The sequence below is a fragment of the Tympanuchus pallidicinctus genome, unplaced genomic scaffold (assembly GCF_026119805.1).
Source record: "Tympanuchus pallidicinctus isolate F22 unplaced genomic scaffold, pur_lepc_1.0 scaffold1, whole genome shotgun sequence".
NCBI classification, from domain to species: Eukaryota; Metazoa; Chordata; class Aves; order Galliformes; family Phasianidae; genus Tympanuchus; species Tympanuchus pallidicinctus.
In genome coordinates this window covers 66,174,930-66,188,290 of record NW_026294618.1, presented here as the reverse complement: position 1 = coordinate 66,188,290, position 13,361 = coordinate 66,174,930, and the positions used below count along the sequence as shown (strand labels likewise).

The 13,361-nt window shown below is 41.5% G+C and overlaps 1 long non-coding RNA gene across 1 annotated transcript; it reads right to left on the bottom strand.

Annotated features, from left to right (window-relative positions):
* Positions 1 to 5,658: 5,658 nt before the first annotated feature.
* On the bottom strand, positions 5,659 to 12,180 carry LOC128080644 (uncharacterized). Its single transcript, XR_008206828.1, has 3 exons — positions 12,065 to 12,180; positions 11,758 to 11,922; positions 5,659 to 6,219 (listed from the first exon to the last, which is right to left on the bottom strand). It is a non-coding gene; the product is annotated as an uncharacterized LOC128080644 (long non-coding RNA).
* Between the last annotated feature and the right edge of the window lie 1,181 nt (positions 12,181 to 13,361).

Here is a 13,361-nt window from a genome sequence, read left to right as displayed (position 1 = left end):
TAACTTAATGCAAGAAAGAATCCATAGGCTTTTGAACAGTCTCAGTGACTTGTTTCTCAGCTGTAGTGGTTACAGGGCCTAATAAGTACAGAAGTCCTGATGCAATTCCAGGCAGCAGCATTGCACTTTTGCTGCTGCTCAGCAAGGACTTTGATTTACTCTGATTTGGCAGAAAAAGCAGAGGTCTCCTTCCAGCAGATGGGTAGCTTGCCTAGAGTGGTCCATGTTCAGGTGCTAGGAAGGAAGGAAACTAAATGAGCAAGCAAGGCAGCAGCTTCACGGAATGCAAGCCATCAGATCAATTCACTAAATGAAACGTAATAAGCATGTTACTTCAAAGATATTTGTACCTTGGCAACCACAGATTTTTCAGGCTTGAAGCATGATGTTTGCCATCTCTTCCAGCCTCATTTTTACTTCTAGCAGCTGCAGGAAAGAGGTACAAAATATAAAGAATGAGTGTCTTCACATTCTAGGAGGGAAAGGGCTCAATTTAGGGGAATTCTCTATGACTTTAAGAACTTGGCCATGTTTTCTTTAAGTAAGGAGGTAAGGGTATTGCTAGCTGATACCCCCACAGAGGCTCAAGCAAAGTGAAAGAGGCCAGAGATAAATTATTGGGCTACTACTCTGTGCCAGTGTCCCACTGCCAGCCTTGCACTGCTGCTGGTACCCACTCTAGAGCATTTTGCTGAATTCTATCTGTACCTTCATTTTCAGGGCTGTCAAACCCAGCAAGTCCTTAATGGGAAGTCAGAACATTGCCTGTGCTGATTCAGTCAAGAGAAGGGCAATGCTGAAAAAATAAGCTTTTGCTTTAGTTTTTGTAGTGACAAAGACAAGCTCTTGAGTGCTAACTCATGTTCATCCTTTCTGCTTGGACTGTAAGACATGATCAGGGCCTTTCTCTGCTAAGAACAACATTTGAGCTGTCAGAAAAACTCTGATGGACTCTGGTGCTATAGAGATGCAAAAGTAAAACCTTCCCTGCCACCATATGGGCTAAGGCCCAAGGACACTATCTCAAAGCTACTGAGTTCAGGACCTGGATAGGATATGCCAGGTTGAACACAGATAAGGGGAAGATCAGGTGATGTACTTTGGAACTGGCAAAGCTTTGAATTCAAGTTGGTTGTCCTTCATAGCTTCTCACCAGTACTTCCTCACTGATTTACCCCAAGCAGTGCCAAGCACTTGTTTTTCCAGCCTTCCCAACACACCTCTGGACATCAGGGCCACAGGTTGCTGGGGCACCTCAGAGAAGACAGGGTTAATGAATGATCACTTTTCAGAGTTTGATGACGCTTTCAATCTTACTCAAGCCAAAATTACAAATTTGTGTCTGTCTTCACAGGTAGCAGAGCTGGAGTCGTGTTTTCCCCTTTCTAAATGAGACAGAAAACGAAGTTATCCCTCAGGACGCCTGTCTTCAGTCAGTAGAGATACAGCAGTAGGCATAGTGTTTGCAATAAGTCAGAACCAGAAATAACAAGCCAACTCAAATCAAATATCTGTCAAGTTCCTATCTTCTCCTATACTAGGAATGCAAATGTCTCCAGTTTCTATAAGCACACATTGGAAGCAATCATCATATGCTTTTTTTTTTTTTTTTTTTTTTTTTTTTTAAAGTAAGATATCTAAAGCCAGGCAAAAAAAAAAAGTTCCATGTATGTGCCTAAAAGGAAACATCTCAGATATCTTGAAAAGCTTTCAGGTGTGAAAACATATGGAATATGTTCGGCTCCAAAGCATTCCGTTGCCATTCCAAAAATCAGCATCTTCTGCAACACTCTGTTGGCAGCTCTCACCAACAGGGCAAGTGAACATGGAGGCAGAGGAGACATGGCACTCTGTGCAATGTCTCGGCTGGCATCCGACACTGCCACCCATGCCGCACCTGCTGTCTGCATCCACCAAGCGCTTATCTCCAGGCAGCTGTTAAATAGGCTGGCACCTTTTGTCAGCTGCAACTTCAGCATGAAAAGGAGAAAAAAAAAAAGAAAAAAAAAAAAAGAAAAAGAAAATCAAAACAGACTCAGAGAAAAATACAGGAAACTGCACATTAAGCCCCAACTGGAACAACAAGACATAAGCCTTGGGTGGGAGAGGAAGAAATAGGAGATGGACATGTACAGCAGCCAGAGCTGTTCACCATGAACAGCAAATGCTCCCATGGCCACCATTTTTCCCTTGTGAGATGCTCATCTCTGCCACATCAGGCTCACTGAAGATCTATTAACAAACCAGACACCCTATTCAGGCTTGTAAGCAAGCATCATACACAGAGGTATAAGGCTCACTATGCCTCTTCTTTGCCAGTATCTTTAAGCTCTCCCTCTCCTGCTGGAGGAGTTTGCCCATATTTTCAAACAAGCAAAAAGAAAAAATGAGTCATCAGATGCAAATAAAGCAGAAACGTGTGGACTGTATAAACTGGGGCCCAATCTCCCAGCTATTCTGCCAACCTTGGACATAACCTTATGCAGTGAGACACCTCTCCTTCCCTGCCGACTCTTTCTGGGGTGAATTAGGAGAGTGCAAGAAGAGGAGGGTACTTCCAAAAGCAGACTTAAGTCTGGTAAGGATAATTCATCCAGAACTTTCTGTAGTTAGATAAGAGACAGGCGCTATCAAAAGTATGGCTTGGAACAGGAGCATGACTTGGCTGATCAAAATTCCTTCTTTGTCATTCAGACTTTATTCTTCTTCCTGCCATGTGGCCTGTGGGGGAAGACTGGAACAAGAATGAGACCCCAGCTAAGAAGGAAAGCTGCAGAGCCTTCGGCACCAAGAGTCTCTAGCTGCTGCTGGAGCTGCTGCTGGAGCTAACTCTCAAACAGTTTTGACTGGGTTGTCAAGTTGTGCTGGCAGGCTCCTACCTCCAGCCTCCTGCACTGTTTTCTGACAAGCTCCCGTCTTATCCTGCTTCTCTTTCTCACTTCATTTTCCCTCCTTTTCCATTTCTCTTGCTTCTCCTAAGCAGCCTCCCACACCCAGCTCTCCCCAAGCCTCAGCACTAGCATTATGGTTGCTGCTATGGTACCATCATCTCCACCTGTGCGCTTCATGTCTGCCTGCTGTCCAGGACAGATACATCAGAAGGGCTTTTATTTGTAGAGTAGGACCTGCCTGCTGGTTGCACAGTGACTGGGATGGTGAAGCCCCTTCTTGGCAGCCTTACAAACCAGGTCTAGTTTTTTAACTAGTTTAAACTAGTTTACCCACAGAATCATTTTCTCAAAAACATGGTTGTTTCAGGCAGCAGGGGCTTATAGAAGCCTTGGAAGTACTGGGAATGACACATGAGCATTAGGCAGACCATCTTTTCAACTCTGCTTTGTATGTGTTCACTTTATAAAGGTCCTGCACATGTACACACACCCATCAATTGTTTTTCATGACACTCAGATAAACATGAGGCAATGCTGCTTTCTGTCAGCAAGAGTGAGCAAAAGTGATAACAAAAACAACAGGATAAGAAAGCTCACATCAATAAGAGGAAATCATCGTTTTTCTACTTTCTGGAGCTTTCCTGACTTAAATGCCTCATTTTCACTTTTCATACATGTTAATAATTGTGAAGTAGGAAACTCAAATCTAATGCACCCGGTCTTTGTGCCAGGCTAGCTCCTTAAGAGTACAATTTTAAAGTCAAAGTTATGGTATTGATATAGCTATGGAGGCACTGTTATTGCCTCTACATTTGTAAGAATAGGCTAGATTGGCATAAATATCATGTTAATAACACAACTTCATTGTACTAGGGTCCATATAGGTACATTGCTTCCAGTATAATAGTTTCAAGCCTGTATTTAAAGCAGTACAGAAACTGCATGTAGGCAAACCACTGGAAATTTTTTTGCTCTTCAAACAATTGTAATCAGAGGAACAATACTGACCCCACAGCAGTGGGTGGGAATTTTACTTCACGTTGTTTTCAGAGTTTCTTTCAGCTCCCAAAGAAATTTCTGTTAAGTCAACAGGCTCTCATGGTGCAAGCAGCTTTTCGAGGTTAAGGAAAAAAAGAAGAAAAACGAAAAAGAAAAGAAATAACACCAAATGATCAAAGGCAAATCTATGAGTGCATCGCCTACATACACATTAACACCTCATTAACACTACTTGTACCTACAGAAGAAATCAAGCTCGGAACAGCTCCTGCACAAAGTAAACAAGTGCTAGGTAGAAATCCTGCTTTTTTTCTTCTGAGAGCACCAAAGTAGCAGGTCCTTGATTGCAGTAGCTTTGTTCTTTCCGTTTATAAGAATGGAAACAAAGATTTACACCGTTCTGAGATAAAGAGTTCCCACATAAGAGCTCCTAATGATCATGATAAAAACAACAACAGCAAATTGAAGATAACAGGAGGGTAGTTTCATGTACTTTTTTAAAACATAGTTCCAGCTCTAAAGTATAGCTAAAATAGAAAAATAATGTTTTGGAATAAAAAAAAACATCAGAAGTTGGAATTAAAGACAACTTGGAATGAAAGAATAACATAACTTTGCAAATGTTCAGTAGCCGCGAAGGTGAGATAGTATCATAGAAAAGGGCCACAACTCAAAACTTTCAGTGATAACTCTCAGTTCACCTGGCATCTCAACTCCACCATGCAGAGCTCCATCCCTCCTCCACCTACTTCCAACCACTTTGCTCACCAAAACTCCAACTCAGCCATCTTTGCAGACCCCTTTAAAACACTGGGCTGGCAGAAAATAGTCTCATGAAAAACAAATGGAGCACAACCAGGCTGTGTCACTGCCTCAGCGGTTCAGGAAGCTGCAGCCTGGGCAGAGCAAAGACAGCCAGCCCTGAGCTTGCACATCACATGCTGTTTTAACTGTGATCCTCTCTACCTAATCATTATCAGGCAAAGGGAGATCTTCCTTAGGCTCATCCTGAATTTACACCCATTTCACTTCTCTAAAACCAATTTAGTTAAACTGGATCAGATGTTCTTATACAGACTTAGCTAAAATCAATTCCTAATTGATTAAAACTAACTTGAAATAAAATTGTCCAGGCTATAATAAAGGGTGTCCATGACAATTTAAGTGACTGGATTTAAAATAACCCCATTAATTAAGCAGCTACAGCTGCTGAGCTTTTCATGACTGGGTTTGCTTCCTCCTCTGTGCTCCGGAAGTACTGGGTGTGATAGAGTCTGAACCCCAGTCCATGCACCTGATGCTGCTGAGGGAAGGCAGCAAGCTTAATGAAGCCCAGGTTATCATGCAGACTGCTGGGATGGCTCTCAACTTTTCATCCGGACTCTTGCATTCTTTAGGGACAATGACCTCCCTCTGTATAGGTTACAAGTGAGAAGATAAATTCCTAGGGGCAGAAGCTGTCTCATACCCTGTGACTGTACATAAGGCATGCCAAGGGGATGCAGTCTCATCTGGGCCTTTGGAGTGCTGTGCCAGCATTTACTAAGTACCTGTCTTTTAAAAAATATAAATACCATACCTCACTGAAGTCTTTTTTTTCTTTTTTTTTTTCTTTTTTTCTTTTTTTTTTTTTTTTAAGATTGAATGTGTCCATGAGTGTGAGAGAAAATGAATCAGAAGGCTGCTTGTCTCCACTTCAGGTTTCTATCATGCTCTAAAATCACTTCCAGATGGAAGAAAAATAAATAAATCGTAGCCACAAACCTGCTGATGAAAGTTAGGTGGTGCACTAGCTGGTGTGATTCTGAGCACTAACTATACATTTGGGGACTCTTATAGGAAGTGTCTGCAGTGCAGCAGAGCTTTAGCACCAGTTCACGTTGCATAGCGGAGGGTCTGGGGAGGCATGAAGTGTTCAGCTGCATCAGTCGGAGACCCTCTAAAGCTCAAAGTAATGTTCACAGCACTCCACTTATATGAGGCAGCATGCACCTGCTCCCAGGTTAGGCAGTGGAAGGCTTGGGTGCTCGAAGCACTGAGCATTTTTTTTCCCACCAAAGCAGTACTCTGGAATTGTTCTGATCGGAATGAAGATAGCTTCACATTTCTGCTTTTAGGGAGATGCATCCATACAGGCTAACAGAAGTTAAACAGATCAGATCCTTCTCTCTGTGCTGCCAGCCCATAAGGGACTGAAAAGTACCCAAACTGCTTGACTGCTTATTCAGAATAGAAGTGAGCCAAGGCTGGAAATGCTTATGCAAACGATCCCAAATGCTGGATTTGCTGGTAAGACAGAATTCATATTCAGGCCACCCGCTCTTTGTTTCTGCAAAACCAAAAATCAGACAGTCGTTTCCTCCAAAACAGCCAGAATGTTTCTGTGTCTTCTTCATTTCCACATTTTGATTCCCTGTTTTGCCACCCAGCCCACACAATATCCTTCAACACTTCCAACATTTAAACTATTACATTTCATTAGCCACATAACAAGGGTTCTTCTTTCTATTATGTTTCTTTTCAAATTGTACAAAACAATGGTAAGGGACAAACTGACATTAACAGATATTCTAATGAGATATTTAAAAACAAATACAGTTGCTTTCTTTGATTTTTTTCCCATCAGTAATTTCTTTAGCTACATAATTTTTTTTAATAAATGATTTTAAAACATTTAAAAATTAAATTCTTTTCTTTATGAGATGTAGTCAATTCCAATGAAATTTCAGTGAAAAGCGAATAAGCTGCTTACTACTTTCAAGTACCACCTTGAATCAAGATGCACATACTTGTATTGACATGTGCATGTCTGTCTGTGTGCATGTACTCTTTGCACGCTGAATTATCCATTTATCAGAAATAGATATATCACGCCATTTGAGCCAGATCCAGATTTGAATCTTGTAAAGTTTCAGAGATGTTTAGATCTAAACTTGTTGCTCAACACAATTGGGAAAAAAAAAAAAAAAAAGTCCTATTCAAAATTAAGAATCCATTTAAAGCTCAAACATTTCTCACCAGTAACCTTTTCCTGAATGGCAATGACATTTGAGTTTTGCAGATGAGACGCAGTTGCATGAAAAACACAGAAACAGCATGTATCTACAAAGGTAACATCACAGGATGGCATTCAAATAAGCAACTAGAATAACTGCCAGCATATAAATCAGCATATTCCCAACTGCCAGCATATAAATCAGCATATTCCCACTGAGATTCCTACCACGTGAAAAGCAGCATACCACATAAAGGGACACAGCAATTTCAAAATCATATTTTTATTCTTTGCTGTGAAAGGGAATGATACTAAATCAGTAAAGAAAAATGATAACATATCTGATTCGATTTCTTTAAGCATTTGACAGGAACTTCACTTACTCCTTTTATAATCAACAAACCTCATTTGTGTAGGTTTTTCAGATGGTAACAAAGGTCTATGTAAAGTGGACATGCCTAAACAAACAGAAATACTGGTGAAATACCAGTGATGTTCCTAGGTTGATGCTGGGTCTGGTCTTGATCAACATACTCAACAATGACCTGGTTGAAGGGACAGAGTCCACCCACAGCAAGTTTGCTGATGATATAAAGCTGAGAGGAGTGGCTGACACACCGGTAGGCTGTGCTGCCATTCAACAAGACCTGGACAGCCTGGAGAGTTGAGCAGGGAAGAATCTGATAGGGTTTAACAGGAGCAAGTGTAGAGTCCTGCACTTGAGGGGAAGAATAACCATGTGCATCAGCACAGGTTAGCAGATGACCTGCTGAAGAGGAGCTCTGGGGGTCCTGGTGGGCAACAGATTAGCCATGAGCCAGCAGTGTGCCCTTGTGACTAAGAAGGCCAACGGTATCATGAGGTGCATTAAAAAGAGCGGCCAGCAGGTTGAGGAATGTTATCCTCCCACTCTACTCTGCCCTGGCAAGGTCACATTTAGATTACTGTGTCCAGTTTTGGTCTCTTCAGTTCAAAAAAAGACAGGGTTCTCTTAGAAGGAGACCAGCAGAGAGCCACAAAGATGATCGAGGGCCTGCAGCACCAGGAAAGGCTGAGTAACCTGGGTCTGTCCAGCCTGGGGAAAGAGTGAGAGGGGATCTGATAAATGCCTATAAATATCTAAAGGGAGATGGGAGGCAAATGGATGAGATCAGGCTCTTCTCAGTGGTGTGCAGTGATAGGACAAGGAGTAAAACTTGAACATAGGAAGTTCCATATTAATATGCAGAAGAACCTCTTTAAAGTAAGGGTGAGGGAGCACTGGAACATGTTGCCTAGAGAGGTGGTGGTGTCTCCTTCTCTGTAGATAATCAAGACCCAGCTGGACATCTACTTATGCTGCCTACTGCAGTGAGCCTGCTTCAGCAGGAGGGTTGATGATCTCTTGACATCCCTTTCAAATCCTGCAATTCCATAACAAAGTCAGGAATAGGGAGAGGGGAGCTCAGAAGTAAGTGCTTTATTTAGAGATGCTTTCTGTTTTGGAGCTGACCACGTTCCATGCTGAATTCTTCTTTTCTTATCAGTCCTAGTGTAGACTTCTCTTAGTTGCAGTTCTACAACTTTAATACAATAAATTAACGTACTAGCATGTTAAAGTACAGTCATATTTATTGGCCTACTGGAAACAATTAACTACTTGTGAAGGCAAGCAGAACAAGATTCCTGAAAACATTATGAAAACGCAATCCTAATAATTTTAATCAACACAAACCTTGAACACCAAGTTTTGAGTGTGTGGAGATTTAACCACGAGCCCACAGGCAAGCTGGACAGCCCTACCAACATCATGTAGTAGAACTGAGCCACCAGCAAGCTAGAACAGATAGCAGGTGCCTCTGAACCTCTGAAAGAGGAGCAGTATTTTGAGTTTTGGGGAAAGAGCATGACTACAGTCACGTGTCCAGCTTAAGGAGCTAGCATCTCTCCCCATGCTGTTACCCGCAAGACACAAACACATCCCACAGACCTTCCTGGTGTTGTCCTCCTTGGTGGTATGGGGTCAGTGTCAAGGGCTGATTAAAGCTGCTCCAAAACCCCTGGCTGCACCACCATCCCTAGAGGCAAGGGGGGGATGGCACAGTGGTTCCAACCTTGCACACCACACCTGGACTTTAATCATGTCAAATTCAAAGCCCACATTTTGAGTGTGTGGAGAAGTTAGCCATAAATATACGCTCATTTCCTGCAATGGATTTGTTCCCAGCACTCAAATATGAAGATGACATCTATGCAGACAACGTTGGAAGCTGTTCCACTGCCAAAATTAGGCACTTACAGCAGACAATTTGCTTAATTTAAGCAAGATGACTACTTCTCTTTACCAGCTCTAGCCATAGTCTGCTCCTGAGCCTCAGGCAGGCTGAATTGCTCCTCTCACTGTGATAGCAGCTGTGATGCCTGTGCTCAGCTCCTACAACACTTGCTGTAAAGGCCAGCCTTCTGCCTCCATCAGTTTGATTAGCAGATTACCATGAGGAACTTCAAGAGCTTGCACTTGAATAATTAATACATAAATAAACTGGCATTAATAACACTCTTGGGAGACCAGTAATGAATTGCCAGGTGTATTTCTTAGTGGGGGAATTAAAAAAAAAAAAAAAAAAAGAAAGGAGAAAGGGAGAAATGAATAACTGGGAGAATGTTATGCTCCAGACCTTCCCTGATCAGAGAATTGACAGAAAAAGAAGTGCTGAACAGCGGGCTATTTGGAGACGCATTTGTCAGTGCACAGCTTCACCAAATTCTGAACTTTATATTTGATTAATGTTATTAGAACTCAAAAAAACTATTAGAAAACTGAGAGATTAAAATGATATCTGAAATTAGTATTTCTGCCTTTTTTCCCCTCCTCTGGGTTATTCTACAAATCAGATGTTATGAATTCTTATCTTGTTCCCAAATCAAATAACTCCAGTGAGCAGCAAGAAAGAGGAACCTCCAGCGGTCTGCTCCTCAGAGCTGTGGTTTATTCTCTCCCTGCCTGACTTTGAGGCAGCTTCATTAACTTGGACTTAGACTCCAGCCCCAACTCCCGTTGTGGAGAGAAAAAAAGGGATGAAAGAAAACCTCAACGTGATCCAAGCAGACCTTGAAAAATTAGATACACAGGAAAAAAAAAAAAAAGAATGCAGTTAGAACTCGCAAAGACGCTCTTTTTATTGGCCTTGTAATTTCCTCACTAAACACACTTTTTAGCAGCCTACCCTTCTCAGAATCTTAATCATCTAGCAGTCCCTCATAATGGCCCCATTCATGGCTTTGCAGAGCAAAAGCACTGTGATATCACAAACACAGGAACTCAGAAGATACAGCATGTTCCCAAGGAAGGGCTGCACACCCACAGATAGTTGGCAGAGGGAATTTGCTGCTTGGAGAACATAATATAATACAAATATGTGGATTTTTTTTTTTTCCTGAAGCAAGGGAGAGGAGATGCTATGCCTAAACTGCATGTAAAGAAAAAAAAAAAAAAAAAAAAAAGGACTGATATATGTTCTGAATAAAGCTGAATATTACAGGCTCTCCATCTCTCCTCTACCATTTCCGACTGTTCATTGACTACCATAAATTAATATGATGTGATATATTGTACGGTCTGAAGACATTTTATGAGCTTTTGAAATCTTTTCCAGCAGGAAATGTGAGGCATCACTTACTGTTCAGGCTTTTTTGGGTTTGTTTGTTAATGAAGCGCAAGCTGAAAATATTTCAGCTGGACCAGAACAAAGAACAACAAGTTGGTCAGCATCCTTGGAAGTTTTCAGCTAACCAAGTACATACTTCTTTAGACCCTTCTGTGATAATAGAAAGAAAATACCACTATATCAGGAGGAAAACAGCTGCAAAGATTTCATGAACTAGTAGTTCTGAGATTGTTACCCTTGTAGCCCCCAGTGATTTATGCTTTCTAGTAACTCTTTGCAACCATTTTTTCTTCTTAAGAGTCTGACTTTGTCTCAATAAGAAAAGGAAAGAAAGAAAAAGAGAAATATGTTTTCCAAACAGAAACCTTACTGTATGCAAAATTATGTATGTAAAAATTATGTATGTATGCAAAAAATTCAGAAAATTATGTTTTGTTACTCACATTATCTAAAACCTTGTCAGAAAAAAAGATGTAACTACCAAAATAAGCAATACAAGAGTTTTGTTTAAAAAAAAAAAAAAAAAAAAAAAAAAAAAAAAAAAAAAAAAAAAGAGTAATTGAGTAATTGTTCTGAGGACATATTACCTCCTTAGGATGACAGTTTAGTTAATACACTTGATATTCTAATAGCTCTAGTTACTGTCCCCAGTGTATTCATTTAATATTAACCAAGAGCCTCTGGATAACTTCATGAAGGCCTACCAATTTTTATTTCAGCAGGAAGCAGTGCTGTCTCCAGAACTGGTGGACTGGCTAAACATCATGAGCCATACTCCCAGCTGCAATGGTAAAACTGAAGTAGACTCCAAAACAGTGGTAAGAATTATGGGAAGAAATGGCAAACTCCCCTTATTAAGTGTCCTCAAAAGACTGAGGCAAAACTTACCTTCACTCCACAATCCAGCCAGCCCAGTATTTGCTGTTCAACAAGAACCCTATCACATCTAGCAGGTAAAGAGTTGATACAGATCAATTTCTATATTAGAATATATATAAATATCAGAGAAGTTAGGGGAAAAATAAATAAGTAAGTGCAGCAATAACTGTTACGGAGGATAAAAAGTGGCATTTGGACCTGAAGAATCGGATAGGTGGAGAGTTATTAACAGATAACTGAAGACTTATGGACGACTTCAAACTTCAAGCTATAAGGCAAGAGAACACATTTACAGAGCATTGCTTTTGGGCTCTAGGCTCCTTTCCAGAGCCCTGCTTTTACCTACCAAAGGCAGACTCACAAAAGACAAGAACCCAGAAGCTATCCAGCAGCTTGTGCATGACACTCATTAGGAACAACCTTCAAGTTGGTGGTACTCCAGGAGTCTCATCACACAGGCATGTACCAACCCATCACCACGCTGCTACCTTGTCAGAAAAAAGAAAGGAACCTAAAAGAAAGAAACAGCTCATTCCTGCCTGTAGCAATTAGACAGATCAATACAATGGGAAAGGTGTTACAACAGATGTGCGATGACAGAAGGACCAGCATTATAGCAAGATGCTATAAAGGAAGGGAAGAAGGTTGCTCACCTATATCAGAAGATTCCAGGTTTGTAGGGGAAACCTTCACTAAAGAGGTGAACCTCACCAAAGAGATCCTTCCTGCATGACAGTCAGCCCTTAAAACAAGGTCTAAGAGAGGTACAGCCAGGCTCTACTCCTCCAGTCACACAGATGAATTGCCTTCACCTGTGCTCATTAGCACTGACTGGGGGTCCTTTCTGCAGGTGCTCAATGAGTGGTTCAGGCTGTGACTCAATAGCTCCCATACACTGCCCTGAGAAAAATCTTTCTTCCAGAAGAGACTGAGCTGATTACCCTACGCATGCCAGACCACCCAACTGTACCTGTTCTACACTGATATGGTAGCATCAGTTTCCACATTTCATGAATAATAAATGCATATGTTAAAAGAGGGGATTGCTGGAGAAGATAGTTTGAAGGAAGCCATAAGTTAAACAGCAAGAAGAGCATCTAATACTTACCCACTGAAGCCCATAGTTTTGCATCACTAGGCAGAAAGAACAAATTGACCTCTTCACAGAAGTGGTGCACTGAAGATGCTTAATGAATTGCTTCAGAAACAGAATCAGTTCTACAGAGAACACAGGTATCTCAGGGAGAAAAAAGGCACATAAAAGCCCTGTGAAAACTGCTGACAGCACTAGCTATGTGAGAGACAATCAAGGTACTTAACGTTTTAAACACATGCCTTGCATAATAACCAACACTCCAGAATCCTCTGCCTCTCCTACAAGTACTGAATGAAGACGCGCTTTTCTACACTGGGATCATAAAATATATCCTTAAAGCTTCTTGCATAAATGCATGTGTTCTGAGCTGGAGAAATGTTAACTTTTATACTTTATGCACCTCAGGACCATTTCCCACCTCAGAAGCAGAGGGAAGCAGGAGAAGGGGACATCACACTATTGATTTCTACCACTACGTTTAACCTTTGGTAGCTGTTGTCAGCACTCCCAGTGTTAATGCCAATAGCAGCTGCTGGCATGTAGAGGGCTTGCTTCAGCCATAAGGCTTGGGAAATCAGAGGTCCCTCTCAGCCCAGGATTAATTATTTTAAAAGCCATACCCAAAAGGGTGTGGATGAAGGAGAGAAGGAGAAAGAGTGTCTTCAAGTTCAGGCAGTGTTTCCTGCAAAAGTTACAACTGGCTGCTGTGTAACTCCCCTGAGCAATTGGTTCTGAGTCATGTCCTAACACTCACCACAGAGAATATACACAGCTCTTCCAATGAGTATTTCCCTTAACAAGTGCTGTGCTCAGGCTGTGGGTGGTGAGCAGCCACTGCCAGGCTTCCAGGCCTA